The 22,590-nt window shown below is 42.1% G+C and overlaps 2 long non-coding RNA genes across 2 annotated transcripts in view; one reads left to right on the forward strand and one right to left on the reverse strand.

The window, feature by feature from the left end:
- Nucleotides 1-2,104, reverse strand: part of LOC146181548 (uncharacterized) — a 52,629-nt gene extending 50,525 nt beyond the window's left edge. Inside the window, exon 1 of the long non-coding RNA XR_014700449.1 lies at nt 1,877-2,104. This is a non-coding gene — a long non-coding RNA (uncharacterized LOC146181548). The remainder of the gene's footprint in view (nt 1-1,876) is intronic.
- A 453-nt stretch (nt 2,105-2,557) lies between these two features.
- LOC146181549 (uncharacterized) lies at nt 2,558-10,351 on the forward strand. Its single transcript, XR_014700236.1, has 4 exons — nt 2,558-2,717; nt 7,520-7,555; nt 8,050-8,104; nt 10,163-10,351. It is a non-coding gene; the product is annotated as an uncharacterized LOC146181549 (long non-coding RNA).
- Nucleotides 10,352-22,590: the final 12,239 nt, after the last annotated feature.

Here is a 22,590-nt window from a genome sequence, read left to right on the forward strand (position 1 = left end):
AAGTACGGGAAGCTCAGAGTAAAATATTATATAAGGAACGCCTGAGGAAATTGGGCAGTAACAGATGAGCAGCTAAAGTATTTAAATACCTGTACTTAAAAAGCGTGGACTCACAATGGAGGAAAAGAACTAGAAAACTAACTAGTAAGTATGCTAGTCACAAGGACGGAGAAATAAAGAGCATTAAGCAACAGGTGAAAAACACAGAATGTAAAAATTGGATAAATTCGATGGAAAAGAAACAGAGTCTGGAATTATACCGTAAGTGGAAAATGCAGATCAGGAAGGAAGATTTCTTTGATAAATCAAGAGGCCGTTCCCTACTTTTTGAAGCTAGATCAGGGTGCTTTAGAACACGCAGCTACAAAAAGAAATTTAACAATGGAGATGACGCATGTGCTGTATGTGGAAGCTCTCAGTGAAACAATTGACCATATTGTAGCGTGTGCAACAGCAGCCGCTAGGCGGCTGCTCATCGAGAGTCTCGTGCGCGGACTCGAAGAAGTGGCCCCGTGGGGTTCGAGAAGAACCTGAAGTCTGCTGCTGTCACTCAGTGCACTCTGGACCTGCTCTTCTGTGCTTATTAGGTCAACCCCCCTATTAAAACCAACCTTCTGGTTACGGGCCTGAACGGCTACGTGACACTGGTGGAGGTGCTGGGTTATTATACTCGGATGTAATGGTATCCATCCGGAAGTTGATGCAGGCGCAATCGCTGTTCCTGAAGCTCTGGGGTTTAGAGATACCAGTGGCCGGGTGAAAAAACTGGCGGTGGAAAGTAACAAAAAACGACTTGAAGATTGGTGGCTTAAAAGTAGAGAAGTGACATAACGTTAGTAATGTAGGAACAAAAATTTAATAAATAGAATGATGGTTTAGTTAACCATACTAAATCAATAATTAAGATATATGGAGAAAAATGAGCATGATAGCTACTGCTACCACCCCGTTTCAAAGGGTGCGCTCCTATATTCCATCCATCCATCGAGGCCAATAGAGAATACATTGAAGTCCTGAGCGAATATATCTGATGCGCAGCGCGGAAATATTTCCTAAGCAGTGAGGGACGCCACATTCGCAGACTAGGGAAAAATCTCTTCAAAGGAAGGCTAGACATGCCGTGACAGCATCGACGGAAAGCACGCTGATTATTTAAAATAGAAAAGAGTAGAGTACAAGAGAGGTTTTACACAGGAGGGGAAAACGCCTTCCGGCACACCGCCCCAGCTACCAGAATGAAGTTGTATTAAAATGCATAAGCTTTTTTCCTAAACCGCCTGTCATGCCTACTATCTACAGGTCGGCGCCACCATATGCATTGGATCATTCATTTTTCGCAGATTATTGTAGAGTCATAAGATAGCTTCGTGATAAAACTAAGCTTGAGATTAATTAAGTAAGAGGTGCTTACATTACCATCAAATGAGAAAATGGCAGCAAGTAAAGGCGATAATGCGACCTCTCAGTGTCAGAGCGAAACCTGAGATAGCTCATTTAGTCATGCGTATTCGCCACGTAACCCTCCATGGAATAAAGGTGAATGAATATTATCAGGTTAGACTATCCTCCTTTTAATGCTGATATTTTGAAATCTTGTCTCATTAAGTGCACTTCGCGACTATGTGAGGCCTAGTCTTAATGGAATATTGCCCCATTATCAATGTCAAATGTCTTTGTCTGATCTGAGGCTCACCATCATAAGGATAGCTTTTCTCAAAGACCGTTTTTGTGCTGATAAGTGAATTGGTATGCCTAAGGTTTTATACTGCTGTAGACATGTGTTAAGCTCTTGCGCATAAAATTTCAAGCTAGGCAGGAAACACACAAGAGTTAAAGCAAGGCGCAGATTTTACCTGGCCATAGACCAGATGCTTACCGGTGCTATTCCTGCGTGCAAGCCTTCTCAAGGTCAACGAAGGTCATCAATTTTTTTTTGATTGGGGTACTACCAGCATTTGAAATGAAGCAGTTTACTCCTATGGCGGTGTTGACGCAGCTGAACAATTGTGCCAACATGATGATACTTCGGGCTCGCTTCAAAATGGAGGGTCTTGTATTCACAAGCGAAGCTTGTGTGTGTGTTTGGAGTATCATCATAGAGGCAATTGAATGACCATACAGGATGCAAAAAATTTGTCAGGGCTTCAAGTCTAATCAGATAAAGGCAGAAGTAAAGACAAAATTTGAATACCATTTCAATCGAAAAGGTCAGCGCATAAATAATGCACCTTCCAGTTTTAACGGAGACTGTCTCCTGAATAAGGGGATTCAGTTACACGCAAAAAGTATGCTTGAAATGATTCTTCCATGGTGATAAAATGATTTATGTACAGCGCCTTGATAGACTGCGCATGTTTAAAACTTTATGTGCATATACATAATAAAAGAAGAAGGACAAAATTTCAACGCACTTCATGAAGGCTTCAACTGCAAGAACATAAATGATGCGTGGATAACTAGGAGCATGTAAATATTAAAAAAAAATGTGCTACTCTCATTTATTGCTAATCTCATGGAAGAGGAAATAATTACTGCACAGCTGGCAACCACGTATTCAAATCTCACTTACTTAAGAACATCCAGTTCGTACCAATAAAGATAAGACTTTGGGACTTCGAATTGGATCTCTCCTGCCAGTGAAGAATCCAAACTCTACCTGAGATGAAGCCAGCCACCCTCTACTTTTGTTTGCTTATACCGCTGATTGCACTCTCCGAGTAAGTATGACATCGTTTTTTTTTTTTTTTGGGGGGGGGGGAACAGGCAGTGCAACATGTCCTATGTAGTTTTACCATGAACTATGGAACAATGTTGCTCTCTCCCAATCCGTGATAGGTATAGAGCCCATGACATATTCTATATCAAATTCGAGACTCCCACATCTAGATAGCCAGTTCTAGACGCTGAAGTTTTAGGATCTGAGAGAGCCTTTAACTGTGAATTACTTTCCGATGGTACTGTTTACGGAAGACCTTTGTATTGGAGTAGAAATAAATAACCCGACTTCCCGAACTGAAGCATCGATGTATAGTATCATTGATGCTTTTGACAAGTGTGCTTTCACAGGGACGTCGAAAGCCACACTAACCGATCTGTTCATAACAGATGGGCTTGTTTCGGGTATCGTGTGCTTGTTGGAACGTTCTATATCCGCATATAAACATATATCAACATGTCAGAAAATATGTGAGGCAGCTTACGACCCTTTGTCTGAAAGCGTTGGGATTAAGAGCCATCGTTGGTATTACAATTGTACTAGCTCGTTTGCGAGTGCTATGCTTGCACGCCACATTGAACGAATAGAACTAGAATTCAATCTCTGAAGCCGGCCACGCGTGCTGCAGAAATTGATCAGCGATCAAAGTTAGCAATGGTCTCCGGCTGCAGAAAATTATACCGCTTCGCATAGGAGCCACAGACATGTGTGTCTCCACTAATGGCGAGGCACGTCCTTTTATTCAGACTGCAATGACATTCCGACTTCATCGAACTGCTTCAATAATATGTTAGGGACTACTCTTGGTCGAAACATTGTTTGTCAGAGCACTCAATCCCCTTTAATTTCATCGGTGATAACTTCCATGGAAAAGGAAAACGAAATATCGAATGGTAGGTCGCAACTTCCAAACTAGGGGTCACATTCATCATTTCCCTAGATTATTTTGCTGCAGCAATGCATGTGTGCTAACCTATGTTTTGTTGCCGCAACGTGTCCACTGTTCTTTCGGACATTTATTTTTATCACTCGTGTGTTCTGTGATTTCTTCCTAGATTTAGAGTAAAGTCATATGGCTCTTGTTCTTTACCCTTAAAGATTCAAAGCTCTCGTCGGCGTTTTCGAAGGCGTTTTTGCCCTCACCCTTCCTCATAAGCCAAACATTCTTTAACCAATCGTGACATGGTATCCTCTTCCACAAGAGTCCAAGGGCCGCCTGCAGGCCTCTATTCCGAGGGCTCACTGCTCCCTGTTTTCTGAGGTCTATCCAGGTATGTGAGAACCAAGGAGACGAGAGCAAGCCTCTGAGCAAGGCTGTTAATTACGTGCAATGCCGCAATAACCAATGGAGTTCGTTCACAGATTTCGACGCAAAGCGTTTCGTAATCTTTTCAATGGAGCCCTCATTTTGGCCTCATTTGCCGCTTGATATGAAGCAAAGTCCACTGAAAAAAATGGTGTGCCTTTTCCTCAGCGCTTGTCTTTGTTTCCACCATGACACCCTGGGACTAATATTTTCTCTGAATCTTTTTATCGAGACTTGGGGATCACACCACCATGACGTTATTAGTTCGCGGCTTTCACATTTACCCCTGAATTCTGTCACTGCAGCATCCTGCAACTAAGAGCGAACCTTGACAATGTAGGCACATTGATCTTAATGACACGCTTCGGTGTAGCTCAGAAGTACAAACCGTCAGCGTATGCGCTCATGTGTATGTTAGCTGAAAGTTCACGAACAGACCAATTACAACAATATTAAATAATGTCGGGACTGTTTTAGTGGAAGCTCACGGCAGATCTGAAAACGAACTCTATCTCCACCAGTATTTGTCATACAAAGACTGCTGATGTAGCTGACAATTCAAAGGTAGAGCTGTCCACCAGGATTTAGGTCAAGGCCGTGAATACTCGCGGACAACACATATCGCCCATGAAAGCTTTGGGTAAATGAATAAAATTTCAAGGTATTCGACGTACTATTCCGTTAAGACTTCTCGCTGGTGTTCGAAGTTGATCTTCGACGTGAACAGACCAGCAAATACTAATTTAACCATAAGACCTGTTTAGTTTTGCTCATATGCTCATAGGCTCAATAAAAGGACAGTGTCCCATGTGCGGGCGCAAGTTGGAAGAGGTAATTATGCCCATCGAAACAAATTTTCGTCTGCGCATGACGCTTTTGCAGATGCGTGGTAAAAACACCGCTCAGAAATCTACAGCCCTCTGTCATGCAATGAGAGAATGTTTTTGCCGCCGCACAAAGTAGATAACGAGGGGGACAAATATGTCATATGGCGGTGGGCACGGCGGAATCATTCCATAAAATAGTTCGACGCACACGCTCAAAACTCCTTCAGTACCACCACATTTGCCCGGAAATTTTGCAGACACTCATCGTATGCCCAGTGTTCGGGAGGCTGGACGGCTACCCGGAGGTAGGCAGCTCGGGCTAGCTCGTGAGCAACCTCGTTACCAGGAACGGCAGCGTGAGCGGGTGTCCAAATTAACTGAGTTTTCTTATTCAGCGTTCTTTGGGTGGGGATTTTGGCTGAATCCGGCGATTTCCTTCCGTTTCCAAAATTTTGGGTGGCAGTTTTGCTGTCGCTAATTATGAACTTGGCTTCTGTTTCACGCAAGCAAACGCTATCGCAACCTCCACAGTCACTATCGTGCGGCCTCTGATGGCTGCCGCGTATACCGGTGCCCCTCGGCCATCGACTACCGAGGCTACCGCAGCACCTGTTCTGCCACTTGCCGCCTCAACATAGACTACTTCCTTCGCTCTCATGTTCTTGAACTGTTGCTTCGACTCGTTTGGCCCTTATTTTTACAATAAATTCTGGATGCGTGTCACTAAGGAAAGGGGGACTACCAAGGCATTCCTGCTTTTCCTACTAACTCTGACTTTTTTGTGAATTCCTCTGTCTGGGTTGGCTCCTACTTTTGCAAGGTAACGTTTGCCCGTCTAAGTCGTGCTTAGCCTCTCTACTGCTTGACTCGTCCTGCCTCCGCAAATTCTGCCCCGAATTTATGCACACCGAGTTCGAGCAGTCGTTCGCTCGAGGTACCCATGGGCAGTCCTAGCGCCTTCTTAACGCATCTTCGGATCAGGCAGTCTAATTTCTCTTTTTCTCCGGCCTTGATGTCCAGGGAGGGCGTGATGTAACTGATTCTGTTTTTTACGTACGCCTGGATAAGTTTTAGTAAGTTTCTCTCCTTTAGGCCCCTTACTTTCGTGGCGATCCTCCTCAAAAGCCCGATAGTTTGCATCGCGTAATTTTCTAATTTCTTCAGGCTGCCTGACCATCCGAAGAATTCTAATTTTATCCTACATTTGGCACCGATTTGCCCTCTACCCGAATAAAAACCTCCCCAATATTCTTGCAGCGGAAGTACTTTGGGTTAAATACGAACAACTCCAAGTTTTGCCTGAAGCACCAAAGTTGCCTTTCAGCCGCGTAATCAATAATGATGTCGATCGCTGCCTGCAGGCGTTCCTCCGTAATCTCATCGCTCACCTGGTTAATCAAGAGGCTGATATCGTCAGCATACATGCTAAAATTAGGCACCTTGATTTGGTTAAGTTACCCGGAAGGCCTATCATCGTCACGTTGAATAGGAAAGGCGATAACACTGAGCCCCGCGGCGTGCCTCTGCTTCCTAACTCTATCGTGGGAGATTCTAAATATTGAAATATTATGCAGACTTTTCTCCCCGATAAGATGTCTTTTATGCAGTTGTACGCTCGTTCCCCTACTCCAAGCACTTCGAGCCCTTTGAAGATAGCCTCGTGCCTGACATTGTCGAAGGCCATGGTGAGGTCTAGGACCAGGATCACTTCGGCGTCCATCACTTTGGGTGGGATCGCTTTGGCTCCCTGTCTTGCTTGTCACGCGTGCCGGGGGCGGGGAAGAGTACGCCCATTTCCGATAGAAATAAAAGTTGTGCAACCAACCAACCAACCAGCCGGAAAGTTTCTAGCAGAGTGCGAAATTTTGTCTGTTACGGTGCAATCTTGCCAGTTGATGACTATTATTTTGGCTGGCATGAGTCACTGCGCTGAAGTATATTATAGAAGACAGGCTACAATTAAGGTTATCCGTTTTTCAGGGAGCGTAGAAGCTCTAGTGGAATATAGCGCGACTTACTCACTGCAACCATCTCTTATGTACATCGTTACGCCATGAGCACAAACCGTAAGCAAGCAAGACCTCCCATAGTTGCTCGCAATTCCTCTGCTACGTGAATAATACATTATGATAAAATATATGGCACAGATGAAGCGTGGAACCAGGAGTCATAGTTCCTCTTGTTCCCGATGTCCATAAATGTTCCTCTAAAGAACTCTACAGTTCGCAAAATTCCATTTGTCTCTGAAAACGCTCGGGCATATAAAATAACACCATTCAGAGGTGAAAGTGCTATGTCCTTTTCTTGAAAGTACTATAACAGTGGCGTTTCAAAAAATATACAACAGAATTAAATATGCACTACAGAGAGCCCACCTTCGAAATTTCCGAAGAACCATCGATAGACATCTAAAGTGTACGGAGAAAGTCTTCGAGCAGTGCTGCAAGGAGATGTCCTAATATAATAATTTTTTTTGGTGCATCTTTTTTACATTTTCTTCATCTTTACACTTTGGTCAAAGCTGTCTGTCGTTTAGTGATTACATTCTTGTTATCAGCCCTTGCCACAATTTTGAAGCATGTTCTGTTTTATAATAATAATGTTTTTCATTTAAATACCACGAGTGTTGTATTGCCGTTCTAAATTCGACTGTACTTTTGTAATTTGCAGAGCCCAACCCGATTACCTGGATCGCAGAAGACTACGGTGCCCTATTTTCTGGCTGCTTTTTATGCCATAGCGGCGTGTTGTTTTCGAACAAAACGAAACACGTAACCTGGACCGTATCTCGTTTTTGTCGCACCAATTTCTCACGTCTATGAATCGGCTTCGAATTGTTTGTGGGATTGCGGACGAAAATGTTAGAAGGAGCTTATTTCAAAGAAGATCTACGTTTTCCTATTCTATGTGTTGTTTCAACGCTATTTTATCATATACGCCTCTTTGTATTCTCTAGCCCTTTGTCTCACATAAAGATACAAAGTCATTCGAAGATACTAGGTTTGAATGTTTGGCACTACTCTACGATATTATTTTATGAGTTTCAATATTTAAGCCAACGAACTGTTGGTAAATTTGGGAATATTGAGGAATTCAATTTTTAAGAAAGCGTTGGCGGGAACGTTTTGCGGCGTCCAAAAATTTGTGCTACGCTGCCATTTCTGACATTGTTCAATCGCTCTCAATATAATCACTTTCAGGCAAAAGTACACCAGACTGAACAACAAGGGCAGCCATCTTTTTTGTCGTCCATGGGTAAACAAGATTTCTATTCCACTGATGACTAATAGAAAATACAGCCTTTTCCTCGATTAAGGTTTCATTTTTATCATGCCACTAGCAGGCTAACACATGTCTCTATTTTGAAATCATGAAGAGATGTCCGTCTGCGTCAAGTGTTAGCATAAAGTGTATGGGTGAATGGATTGATTACCTTACAGAATTGAAGAGAGTAATTTAGTAAAGTTTGTAGGACTCAGCCATTTGCCTGGACAGGGAAGAGAATATGCTTTTCGTAAGTTATTGCACAGAAAAAAAAGGGTATTGGCGAATCCATGAACTGAACAGGGGTATTTAATATATAGGGCGCGAATCGATATAACAAACCAATAACTCTACCCAATCCAGGTATTACCTATAGATTCGAACCATGACAACGAATTAGGTTGAAAATTGATAATGGGGTGTGGTTTATAGAATGTAATCAGTGCTTGAGACAAAATTCTTTCCTGTGACTTTTCGCACTCATTTGTTTCTTTTTCCTGCTGTGGATCTTCCTTCTTTCTTCTCTAAATAATTTGTACAATTTTGACATATCCTCCGCAAAATGGGCATATCTGGCTCTTTTGCACGCTATAACATTGTCCTTGGGTATTTTGACGTTTAATTGGGTTTTTTCTCTAATTAGCTGAAGACAATGCACAATGTAGAGATTTTTCACCCCCTGCATCAAAAACCACTGTTACAGTCATAAATCAATACATTTTTCGATTATAACGGTGAGTGTCCTCTAGCGGACTTACAAACCTTGAACATATTAACAAGCATATAAAGGCTTTCGCATACACAATTTAAAAATAAATAAAAAAGTACATAGCAGCTTGACGTTCCCGGTAATGTCTTTGTAGAATAACAGTGGAGAGTATGAAAACGATTGAAGTGAAGGAGAAAGCAGAGAAATGTTGAAAGAGAAAAAGAGATGTAACATTACTTGTCATCCAAACAACCCATTCGATGAAAGAATGAACTCGACATGATATAAACAATTCAAATCGCAATGGTAAGTTTCTCATCACATCTCGCGACGGCAAGATGAGCAATTGTTTTAAATGCAGATCAGTAACTTCTAAGAAAAAACGAGGCGTAGCATGAGCGACGTTCAGTTACGTATGAGGAGAATTACATGTAATCCGCGAAAATTGTAGAGGATCGTGCTAATTATTCGTGCGATATGCCTTTCCTTCCAATATTAAGTAATCGCGTTTATGAGAAGAATACAGGGTTACGCAGCTTATGAGGTCAGATGATGAGACATTTTTAGTATAATCAGTAAACAAATTCCCGGGCTGCACATAAGTTTGCTTACACAAAATACGAAACGCGCTACCTACGCTCTGTGCTCAGATAGTCAAAGAGCAGATGTTAAAAAAGAGAAAATACTAACAAAAACTTATAAACTCCGTGCAGCTACTCTACCAGGGACCGAAAGTGCAGGTGAAAGAATGTTCAAATCGAGAGGGTCTTAATTATCGAGAAGCAGCCTTAGTACAAAGTAATATTGTTCATAACTATGTCACGTAGAGGTCAGCTGTCGTACTGAAGCTTTAGTGAAAACAAACCGAATTTCAATATTGAAATTGAATATCTAGTTTTTTTTTGTTTATGCTTTACTGACTAGCATAGCTTCTTCATTGATGAAAAGGCCATATGAGTGTTTTGCATAATAATAAAAACTTTACAATGACGTGTTTCGTGCTCAGAGGCAAATCACAAAATTCCTGCAAAAATGCCAGCATAATGGGAATTCCATTACACAAAGAGACTAGAAAAATTTCAGATTCACCAGACGTTCTGTATTGCACCTGAGAAAATATTCAATTTGGCAGTTTAGTGCGGGATTCCGCTTTTATACCAACTGCACCAGTTGCCTACTTTTTCGAGTCCTATCAGAAATAGAGGACTAATATGGACAGGAGTATACGATTCACTAAATTAATTTTTTTTTCCTTAAAGCAACAAAGCCATAAAATGTTTTCCTTAGATTTTGTTTCGCTGTGCCGCATGTAAATAGTGTAATTTTTGTTTCTTTTTCAGTGTCATTTTTATCAAAAAATAGGAGACATATGTGGTATCGATTGCGCATGCGTGCATCCGCCACCAGGAGAACCTTCAAAACCACTATCGTGTATATGGTCGCCGGCACGGGGATAGATAGCTACGACGGGACGCATATGGTGACCACAAATAACACGAATAAGTTGAAAGTAAAGAAAACATCCATGTTTTTTGTGTTTTCTTCATTATAAATCCATAAATACTGGTCTCAGATAACACTCTTTTTGACACAGTTAAGGTCGGCTTCGCAGACGCGTCGAATTAGTATACGGTGGTCGTTTGGAATGCTATCACTCTTGCAAAGTGAACGAAGTCAGGCAAATTGCACTGCGGCAGCCACCCTGAAGGGAGAACACTCAACAACAGCAGTGCTTTTAGGCTGCTCTAGTTTGGCATATTCACGAAGAAATTTTAGCAAACCCTCCTCGCCAAAGCCAATTGCCACATCAATCAAAAATGAACTCCTATATTCGCTTTTCTGCGCCCAAAACTATTTCTTTAAATGTGATCTCAGTTTAATAGCTATCCATTCAATAATGCAAAATGAACAACAGTGCTCTTTATTCAATGAAGGTGGGAAGCGAAACCCCACGAGATTTCTTCGTGCCATAAGTTACGTGATTGGCGGCTACATTGATAGTTTGCGAGCTTGACTGCACCTGTAGCCTGTCAAATATTTTACGTAAGACTAATTTAGTCTACGAGAATAGCTCCTTTGAGACATGCGCCACCTTTGTTCTTATAAGAAACACAATTCTAAAATAATTTCATTTACACGTGACAGTTTTCTCAACACAACTCGGCGCGACGAATTTCATAAGTGTAAATCCTGTGTGAGGCAATCTTCTTCATAAAGCCACCCTGCCTTCATTTACCCTGAACGAGTTCGAAGATTTTGTATTGAGATTCGGGGATGAAAAACAGACGCAGCAATAAATGTTATTCATTCTGAGTGGTCCAGAAGAAGTCTTTGCCCTCACACAATGAAGAAAAAGTTGTGGAAAAGCGCTGCCGCAGAACGGGATACTGGCGCTAAGGTTTCTTTAGTGCACGACAAGCTGAAGGTAAACGGTAAGATCTACACCTGGGACCGCATTAGAATCGAGCGTTTCCTTTACCAGGAACAAGGTGATAAAGGCCATTTCAGAAAACACCACAATGAGGTGATGGCGGAGGCTTCACATGAAAGCGACATTTCACGTAATTCACTTCAGAAGCAAGGAACGGAAACAGCGCAAGCATAACTACACTGCATTCTGGTGAATGCGCGAAGCATAGCTAATAAATCTACAGAACTTGAGAATCTTTTACTCCAAGAAAGACCACATATCGTTCTAATTACTGAAACATGGCTTACTTCCACCACACCTAATGACTGTATTATTCCTCCAGGATACACCATATTTAGATGGGACAGAGATATTCGCGGTGGGGGCGTGGCAATCGTAGTTAAATCATCTCTCAAGGCGGCACAGGTGGACTGCAGTATGTCGGAATCGGTCTGGGGCAGAATGCACTTCGAAGACATCACGTATTTTGTTGGAACTATTTACCGGCCGTCTAACACACCCCCTGATTTTCTCGATGAATTGAGACTGTTTCTATCCGCGCATGCACACGCCGATGCACGGTTGATAATGGCTGGTCATTTTAGCCTCCTGCACATTGACTGGGATAATATGTCACCTGGACACATAGAGACCTCGAGTGCATAATGACTGTTAGAAATTTCATTTTTGTATAACTTAAGACAAATTGTATACGAAAATACTAGAGTGACACTTCATTCTCAGTCTTTACTTGATCTTGTATTTGTTTCAAATAAAGTCGGCGATTGCGAACTGACTGTCATGGATGGCTTATCAGATCATAAGATGATTTTGCTTAATGTAACAGTTAACAAAAGCAATTGCACTGTGCCTTCCCCTGAGGTGCTAGTGAAAGATTACGCATGGGCGGACGACACATCTATATTGGATTACTTAGAAATTTCTTTTAGTGGATTTGAGTTAGCCCTCGAGCAGGAATCCCTTGAGCACTTATGGCAGCGGTTTAAAAATATAATAAAATTTTGCGTGGATCGTTTTATTCCCACACGGCGCAAGAAGATACGGAAACAAAACCCGTGGATAACTAGAGATGTCATACGCATGAAACGTAGACTACATAGATTACGTAAGAAGCAAGTTACTCCTGCCACCCTGATAGAACTACGTCACAGGATAAAAGCTGCTGTATCAGCATCGAAGCAACGCTTCTTCGATGAAACATTAACCGGCTATCTCAAAACCTCTCCCGATAAATTTTGGCGATATTTAGGTAAAAAAGCTGAAAGTATAAACCAGCTCAAACTGGGAACAACGATTTTGACTACAAACTTGGAGATAGTGGACGGTTTTAATAAATTCTTTCAAACCGTCTTCACGAGATCTGCCGGAAACTTTAACACTGATCACTTAGATTTAGCACGGGCAAAAGACTGTACAATGGAAAACATTTCTTTCAGGCAAAGGGGCGTACTTCAGCTATTATTAGACTTAGATGCGAAGAAGGCAGGTGGTCCCGATGGAATACCCACTGCATTTCTGAAAAGATATGCCAAATGGGTGTCTTTTTACTTGGTTGCCATTTTTGACAAATCGCTCCAAGTGCATTCAGTGCCAGAAGATTGTCGTTGTGCTGCCGTTATTCCCATATATAAAAATGGTAGCCGAATGCTGGTAACCAACTATCGACCTGTGTCGCGTACCTCAGTTTGTTGCAAACTCATGGAACACATCATAGCAAAACATATCACTATGTACCTAAAGGCTAATGGATCACTAAATGAGCACCAGCACGGTTTTCGACGAGGGCTCCGAACGACCACGCAACTTATAGAAACTATCCATGATTTTGCAAAGGCTTTAGATGACCGTCAGCAGATTGACATTATATGTGTAGATTTCGCGAAAGCCTTTGATAAGGTGCCGCACAATGACTTGCTTCTTAAACTGCATGAAATAGGCATTAATTATGAGGTTCTGAAATGGATTAAGGCCTACCTGTCTGGCCGTAAGCAGGTTGTACGTGTTAATGGATGCGATTCTGGATTATTGGATGCGCACTTGGGCGTACCACAAGGGTCTGTGCTCGGACCATTGCTTTTCGTCGTCTATATAAATGACATTGTAGCTGCTGTTGAGTTGCCTGTAAAAATTAAACTTTTGGCTGATGATTGTTTAATTTATGGAGCAGTATCTTCTATGGAAGAAAAAATTAAATTAAACAATGCCTCAGTGCTTTCAATGACTGGTGTCAAAAATGGAAAATGCAAGTTAATTACGGTAAAACAACTTTCACACATATTACTAGAAAGAAAAATCCACTTGCCTTTCAGCACTCTGTAGGTAATAATTACTTGACAAATGTGTCTAGCTTTAAATATTTGGGTATAACTATTGCACATGATTTAAATTGGCGCTTGCATGTTGAAGCGATTTCATCGACTGCTTTTAAAAAGCTATGTTTTTTGAGAGCGAAATTGTCGAGGGCAACAAAGGATGTGAAGTTATTGTCATATAAGACATTCATTCGACCAGTGCTCGAGTATGCTTCAGCAGCCGGAATCCTTACCAAAAGGTACTGCAAGACAATCTCGAGAAAATACAACGACTTGCGGCACGCTTTATCTGTGGCAGATATAGGAGGACTGATTCTCTCACTGAAATGTTGCACTCCTGCAACCTTGAGCCGTTAGAAACGCGAAGAATAAAGCAACGGTTGACAGTACTGCACCAAATACTGCATGACGATTTAAAGATAAATAAAGAAATGTGCTTCCACCCACCTGCTAAGCATAGCGCCAGGTTGAATCATAATGCAACCATACGGCCGTACTTCGCTCGCACTAACGTATTTCGATTTTCTTTTTTTCCTGACGCGATAGAGCTCTGGAATAAATTGCCTACTCATATTGTACAAAGTGCCAGTAAAACAGCATTCCAGAAAAGTCTAGACCAATACTTGAATGAACGCTAACATGTCGTCCCCCGTGCGTCGCGTACTATTTATTACTTTGTATGTGCTTTTTTGCTTTCTGTGTCATTTGATCCAGCTCAGCAGCTTTCTGAGATGTTGTTTGTATAATTGTAACTCAAAGTGGTTGTTACTGTGTTCTGTCATTTGAAATTTTAGATGTGTTATTGATTTTATATGTATTGTTGATTCCCTCCCTGTCATGACCATCAGTAAGGGTGAACAGTATGAATAAATAAATAAATAAATAAAAAGCAGATGCAGCCTTTTGATCATCTTGTCAACGGCGCCTTCGCACCATGTTAACTCCTCTCATGCATAAATTGTTCTAAGCGCCCGAAATTTTATCTTAAACTGCGGTCAATGTCTTTGCCGCACTTCCAACTCAGACCTTCAAATCTGTAAAAAAAACCTGATCAAAATATAGCTAAAGGGATGGCTGCACAAGGTTATAGCCAATTTTCTCACATATTACTTCAATCTTATGATTTTTGCATCTGTCCTTCTCGAGCAGTATGAAGTCGTCAGAAGCACTAACAACACAAGAAAGCTTTAAAGCTAGTATATAATTATGACTACCATATTTTTTCTTTAATACTGGATCGCGTATGCGTAAATGTGGTTAAATGTAATTAAAAGTAAATAAAAACTTAGTTAAATTTTCACTTTCTTTCAATCTCCAGTATGCCCAGAGCCTTTTCAGGCATCAGATAATCATTGGCTAAAAACATATTTGACCAAATTATTCATAACTAGAAAACATTAATTAGAAAAAACCGATCTTCAAATTTTTACAAGTTTTCGTGCTATGAAAATTGGTGCTTCACGCACTCTGTGATGCACGCACAGCCATAGTGGAACTCGTCATAATATTTTGAGGCGCGTAACGTAATAATCGAAAACAGGAACATATATAGTCAATTGAGAAAAGGCGTCGACCATAACTTGATTACACACGATAACACGCTCGGTGATCTTATCGGCCCGGAGCAACAACCCGGTAGACAGAATGGCCACATCGGCATGTTATCACGTTATCGCACCCCTTCCATCTCAGTTAATGCCGCAGCGCTTCACAGGTCGTTGTTCACGAGTAGACCGTCTAAGAAGCAGTGGTGCCTCCGCCTTGGGTAGTTCGGGTTCTGCGCTTGGAGTCGGTTGAGCACAGCCAATCAAGCATTGAGGAGCAATGGTTATATCCAAACCAACACACACAATGATTTCCGATACACCTATTTCAGCGCTCCTCCATTGTTTTGACGTACGGCGTCATTATCAGCAGTCCAGTGCTTTCATGCTGAAATAAAAGGATGTTCAGCACTCCATTCGTCTCTTTATTACGAATGGCTAAGCATTCTGTACTGAATAAGCTCGGGGCAATGTTGAGTGGGCCAACCTCTTTGGTTATAAAGTTTTTGTCTCTACACCAATGTTTCGTCGTAACCTATAATTGCGACATGTGTTGGTTGCCATCTATGTCGATTGCGGCTTTTGCAATGCTTTCACCGTGTAATCTGTGTAAATTCACCGAAAACTGTTTCAAATCTTTCGCACTTGAACAATCAGAGCCCCGTGGACATCACATAAAATTGTCTTCATTGAAATCTACAATGGACAGCCAGTTCATCGTCCAATTTCACTTTTGTTTTCACTTGATGAAAATAAATGTCTACAATGCGCCAGAGCGTATCAGTTAACTGATCATCAACTTTCTCCAAAATTGTTATTTTAACTGATACTAGACAATGAATTCCCCTTCATGGATCACTGCCTTGTCGTGGCGGAGGGGCTTGCGAAACTCGATGAAGTCGTGGGCTCTGCTGTGTAGGGCCACCCAAGATAGACAGGTCACGGCAGAGAGTTCTGACAAAATGTGATTCACTGGCGAAGGTAATGGCAACCCACTCCAGTATTTCCTGCCAAGAAAACCCTATGGCCAGTCGCAATACCATTAATGATATGGCGCCGAAAGATGAGCCCCCAGGTTGGAAGGCGTCCCACATTTTACTGGGGATGAAGAAAGGGCGATTCCTAGTAGCTCCAGGACGAATGAAGCGGCTGGGCTAAAGCAAAAAGGACGCTCAGTTGTGGATGTGTCGGGAAGCGACCGGAAAGTTCGATGTTGCAAGGAGATATATCACATAGCAACATGGAATGTAAGAACTATGACGCAAGGTTAACTGGATGTCGTCAAGCAAGAAATGAACAGATTGAACATTGATATCTTGGGTATCAGCGAGCTCAAGTGGACTGGAATGGGAGAATTTAACTCCGGCGACCATTATGTCTTTTATTGTGGGCACGAATCCAAGAGACGGAATGGGGTCGCTCTCATAGTAAACAGAAGAATGGGCAAAGCAGTGCTAGGGTACAACCCCATAAACGACCGAATGATTTCACTTCGGATCCAAGGTCACCCTTTCAACATAACAGTTATCCAAGTCTATGAACCGACCACTACTGCTGAAGAAGCTGACATTGAGAGATTTTATGCGGACCTACAATGCCTTTTAGACCGCACCCCATTATCAGACGTCGTTTTTCTCATAGGAGACTGGAATGCTAAGGTCGGGAGTGAAGAAATATCCGGAATTACAAGCAAGTTCGGTCTTGGTGAGCCAAATGAAGCTGGGCTGAGGCTAGTAGAGTTTTGTCAAGAAAACAACCTGACCATAGCGAATACTCATTTTCAACAGCACAAGAGGCGCCTGTACACATGAACTTCACAGGACGGTCTGTACAGGAATCAGATCGATTACATTCTTTGCCGGCAAAGATGGAGAAGCGCTATACAAGCAGTAAAAACAAGGCCGGGGGCCGATTGTGGCACCGATCATCAGCTTCTTGTTGCCACAATTAAGCTTCGATTGAGGAAAACACAGAAAACTAGAACGCCTTTCAGGTATGATCTGGATCACATTCCATTAGAATATGATGTGGAAGTGAGGAATCGATTTCAAGAATTAGATCTAGAAGACAAGGAGCCCGAAGAGATGTGGACGAATGTACGTGATATAATACAAGAAGTTGCTAATAAGGTAGTTGCAAAGCAAAAGAAATGCAAGAAAGCAAACTGGTTATCTGAAGAGGCTTTGCAAATAGCTGAGGAAAGGAGGATGGCAAAAGTTATGGGGGAAAGAGAAAGATACAAGGTTCTTAATGCGGATTTTCAGAAAATAGCAAGGACCGATAAGAATGCCTTCCTGAACATACAGTGCCAAGCAGTCGAGGACAACCGCCAATTAAGGAACACAAGAGCTCTGTATAAGACAATCAAAGATATCAAAGGAAGCTTCTGTGCTAAGCTGGGCGTGATAAAGGACAAACGAGGCAAGGACCTCACTGAAGCCTCAGAGATAAAGAAGAGGTGGCAGGAATACACAGAAGAACTGTACAAGAAGGACCCGAATGTGCAAAGCCAACATAAGACGGTTGTGATTACTGATCTCGAGCCAGGCATCCTGAAGAGTGAAGTTGAATGGGCCTTAGCCAGCCTTGCTAAGAACAAAGCTAGCGGAATTGATGGCATTCCAGCTGAGTTGCTTTAAAACGTCAACCATGACACTGTTAACGTTCTGCATACATTATGTCAGAAGATTTGAACAACTCTGCAGTGGCCACAGGATTGGAGGAGGTCAGTTTACACCCCATTCCAAAGAAAGGCAGTGCCAAAGATTGTTCCAACTACCTCACGATCGCGCCTATTTCGCATGCTAGCAAGGTGATGTTGAAAATCCTCCAAGGTAGGCTGCAGCAGTATGTGGATCGGGAGCTTCCGGACGTGCAAGCTGGGTTTCGCAAGGGCAGAGGAACTAGAGACCAAATTGCCAACCTTCGCTGGATCATGGAAAAAGCAAGAGAGTTCCAGAAACCCATCTACTTCTACTTTATTGATTATGCGAAAGCGTTTGACTGCGTAGATCACAGCAGATTGTGGCAAGCACTCCAAGAGATGGGAGTTCCAATTCACCTCATCTGTCTCCTCAGGAACCTGTATGAAGGGCAAGAGGCCACAGTCAGAACTGGGCATGGTCCTACTGATTGGTTTCCGATTGATAAAGGAGTGAGGCAAGGCTGCATACTGTCGCCCTGCCTATTTAACCTATATGCAGAGTGCATCATGAGGAAGGCCGGTCTGGACGAGTATTCAGCTGGAGTGAAGATTGCTGGAAAATGTATCAACAACCTCAGATATGCGGATGATACCACTTTAATGGCAGACAGTGAAATGGAACTCAAAACACTTCTGATGCGCGTACAAGACGAGAGTGAGAAGTTTGGGCTTAAACTCAACATTAAAAAGACAAAGATCATGGCGTCTTGCCCTATCAAGTCCTGTAGCATCAAGGGACAAGAAGTGGAAGCTGTGACAGATTTTCTCTTCTTGGGCTCCAAGATTGCCTCGGAAAGAGACTGCAGCCATGAAATTAGGAGACGCCTGCTTCTGGGAAAGAGAGCAATGGTTAGCCTTGACCGCCTAGTAAAGAGCAGAGGCATTAGTCTGCCAACCAAGATCCGTATAACTCGTGCTATGGTCTTTCCAGTTGTGATGTATGGATGCGAGAGTTGGACTGTGAAAAAGGCTGACCGCAGAAGAATTGACGCATTTGAATTGTTGTGCTGGCGAAGACTCTTGAGAGTTTTTTGGACTGCCAGAAGATCAAATCAGTCGATATTGTCGACCATAAACCCTGACTGCTCATTGGAGGGTCAAATTCTAAAGTTAAAGCTCAGCTACTTTGGTCATCTGATGAGAAGAGGGCAGTCGCTGGAGAAAGATTTGAAGTTGGGAAAGGTTGAGGGTCGCCTGAGAAGGGGTAGGCAGCGAACGCGATGGTTAGATGGCATCCTTGAGGCACTGCAGATGAAGTTATGTGATGTTAGGAATATACTGAGAGACCGGAAAGCGTGGCGTGACATGGTCCATAGGGTCACGAAGAGTCGGACACGACTGAACGACTGAACTGAACTGAGACAATGAATTAACCTACTTGCTATTTGTTTACATCGCACGCCGCTCGTGTGGCTATGAAATTACCGAAGAAGTCTTGTTTATGAGGAAATAATTGTTATCATAATTGTGACAGAGGTAACTTCAGGATATCACGGTAAAGACAAGAAAACCTTCGTAAATGAATATATCACTCTGCAAAACTGATTCCTTCACGAAAACCAAAAGGAGCAGTGCAACCTACCTCTTTGTTCACTTAAGTTTTGTAAAGCCTGATTCTTCAGTGGGCATTTATTTTAAATGATTTTGACCGCGTACTTTTGTATCAGCAGCGCATAAAGGTTTGCGCTGCAAAGGAAATGGGACAATGTTTGAGGCGAGTTTGGACATCGCTAGACGCCGTGCGGATGACGCAAATAGTATCTGGAGCAACAGTTTACCGGATTGGGGCATTGCGTTTTGGTATAGAGCTCGAGAACGGCCTTGGCGGCAAGGCAGCAACGGGCACGGTACTCAGCCTAAACATATCTTGAATCCTGAGACAATTAGTTTTAGGAGAGTTGTTGCTGCTGTAACCGATAAACAGTGCAAAAAACGACGAGCTACAAAAAGGGCATACCAAAAGGGCGATTTCGGCGATTTTGCTGTCATACTGAGTCAATGGGTGGTTTATATTAGTGAAGACTTCGTCATTCCAGTGCGCAATATAAATCTTATAACACGCAAACAATAATTTTAAATAAGCGAATACTTGACTCACAATATTATAACTCCCGCGAGGGAGAGCCCGGAGAGCACTGCTTTCCGTGACGCCATATAATTACGACATAGGCATTGAGCTGAACTGGACGCATGCGCTGCAGTGTTGTCGAGGTTTCGGAATGTCAGTTTGTGTTACGGCACCACGTGGAACATAATATTTGATGTATAGCCACTGTAAACATAGCCACCATGACCGACGACAGCAATTTAGCCGCCGGATTGTTATTATCGGGAAAATAAACTCTTTACTATTCATGTATTGCCTCTTTTTTTTTGTGTGTGTGAGCGCACGACCTACTCTCTAATCGTAATGCCTGTGTGTGTCCTTCCTGAATCAAAATGTGTTGTAGAAAACCGCGCCTTTGGTAACCGCAGCTGAAAGGGCACTCGAGGTATGCGTTATCATTCATACGAGCATGGAAATCCTTCTTCGATTCATGTACGCTTGCTACAATTAGCTCAATAGCGTAGGAATGAGCACTTTCGTGATTTTAACATAAGTGACAGCGTCGCTGCTTCGCTGAATTTGCTTTGGAGTTACTTCTCCTCGCAGATCACATTTGCTTTCGCATGGAGGGATACGCGGCGTTACACGTCGCATCTTCGCTACATGTATTTCGAGCTGGGCGTCGCGTTGCAGCGCTTTTTGACGTGCGAACATCGTGAAAAAAAAAAAAACGGCGGATGTATACCGGGCAGATCGTGCACGTCAGGATAAGCGGCCAAGAAAAATCTACCAAGGTCACCCAACACGAAACAGGGCGAGCACTGTAGGTCTTCTGCATCGTCGCCGTTGTCGGCGCGACGCTCTTACATAATTGTGACGTCATCAAGCACAGTGTTGGCCGTGAAACGTTCCTGTTCGGCAGCGCCAGACGCGAGTGTCGGGGGCTATTTCGAAAAGTGCTCTTCTAGAAATCTAAATCGTCCTAAATTGTGCTTGGCATATAAAATGTTGACGTTGAGAGGAACATCTGACAACAGTTTCGTTCATTTCTGCGAAAATTGAAAATTCGCCATAGTTGCCTTTAAGGCAACGCCTTGAATTCATTGATTTCATTTTTTTAAATAGCATGGTTTAATTAGGAATTTTCACTTTAGTGGAAACCACGTAGACTCCAGTAATGCTTCGTTTCCTCATAACTGCGGCGTTGACTGAGTCTGACTGAAATACAAACATAAAGCTATAAAAAATGACAATACGTTTTCATACACAGGTCATTGTGTTAGATCACGTGATGCTTAGTTCCACCAAATATTCTGCTTTCATCGTTTTTGCCTTTTGTAGGCGTGTATCCTCAATTGAACCCTATATGTGACTGTGACACAGCGCAGCATCTCAGCCACAGTTCCAGTCTTGTACGACACAATATACGCTGGACGATGCCATGTGCGGCCACAATAAATGTTGACCCCGAAGTCTCATAATTATGATAATGACGTTCATGAACGTCAAATATGATCTTAATAGCTCCTCTGAATGTCGCCCAACGGAATGGCGTTATGCCAGACGTAAAAGATAATTTATTACAGGCAGCTCATTTCAGGAATAAAAGAAACGATGGGCACGGAGAGAAGGAAAGTGAGTGGACGTTCTCCAATAAGGCTTGTAAATATTACCCCGATAATGAGATGTTGTTAATTTTAGCCACGACTGCTTTATAGTCACGATAAAATTCCAACATTTCAAGCCCAGCGACATTCTTCGAGAAATAACACGAAGTGAATGCAGCACCAATGTTAGCTCTAAACAGATATATAGACAAAATTGCGTGATGTAGTTTTCTCACAACTTAATAAGCACAAACTTCCATAATATCAGGCAGTCCTTTACTGCATATTCGGTGAAGTGACTCTGCTTTCGTTCCAGTCTAGGACAGTGTCTGTATTAGATAAAGCTAAGCACATTTTAGTTATTGCCCCCAAATTACAAATTTTGAGGTCTGTACCGGTCGGTATTAATTTGCAATACAATTAAACAGAAATCATCAAAGAAAAGAATAAGTTAAAAAGAAAATAAAGAAATTCTTTGGTTGAATTTATGTCATGCATATATAAAACGAACCACGTGTTTCTGATTGGCCTAATGCTCACAGTGCCTACGTGACCCGACTAAATATGAATACCAAATAGACGATTGTTTTGGGGTTTTATTACATGATCTCTCAACCAATCTATGTGTTTTAGGTTATTTAAATTATTTGTAACCACTAATGTAAAAATTATTTTCGTTATAAATGCAATTCGCAAAGCCTCCGCTATCCCGAAGAAATAGCCTAAATGTCAGTGCATAGCGGAAGGCGAACTGAAGGCACTATTCTTACGTCTTCAGCATAAGATTTTTCAAAGCACATTATTACTGATAAGCATAATTTGGCGCATAATTTTCAGCATATAATATGTGCGAGTCACGTCAGTGCTTTTCATATTTGCGAGTTTAGACCCTTTATTATTCTTACCAGTGAATTTCGAGAAACTCGATGATGTTATATGTGCGAAGATGGATATTTCACTTTACATAATCTCTTCAATACTTGCCATTTCTTTTTCTAATTATGCATTTTAAAAAATCATGGTACCTTTTAAAGTTTTCACAACTGCCATTACAACCTTTTAAAATGCAAGATGTTTTTAAAACTGCGGCGATAAGTTGAGTTATCATCTCTTTTATTAAATT

The sequence above is a fragment of the Amblyomma maculatum genome, chromosome 8 (genome assembly GCF_055883805.1).
Source record: "Amblyomma maculatum isolate TAMU_Amacu chromosome 8, ASM5588380v1, whole genome shotgun sequence".
NCBI lineage: Eukaryota > Metazoa > Arthropoda > Arachnida > Ixodida > Ixodidae > Amblyomma > Amblyomma maculatum.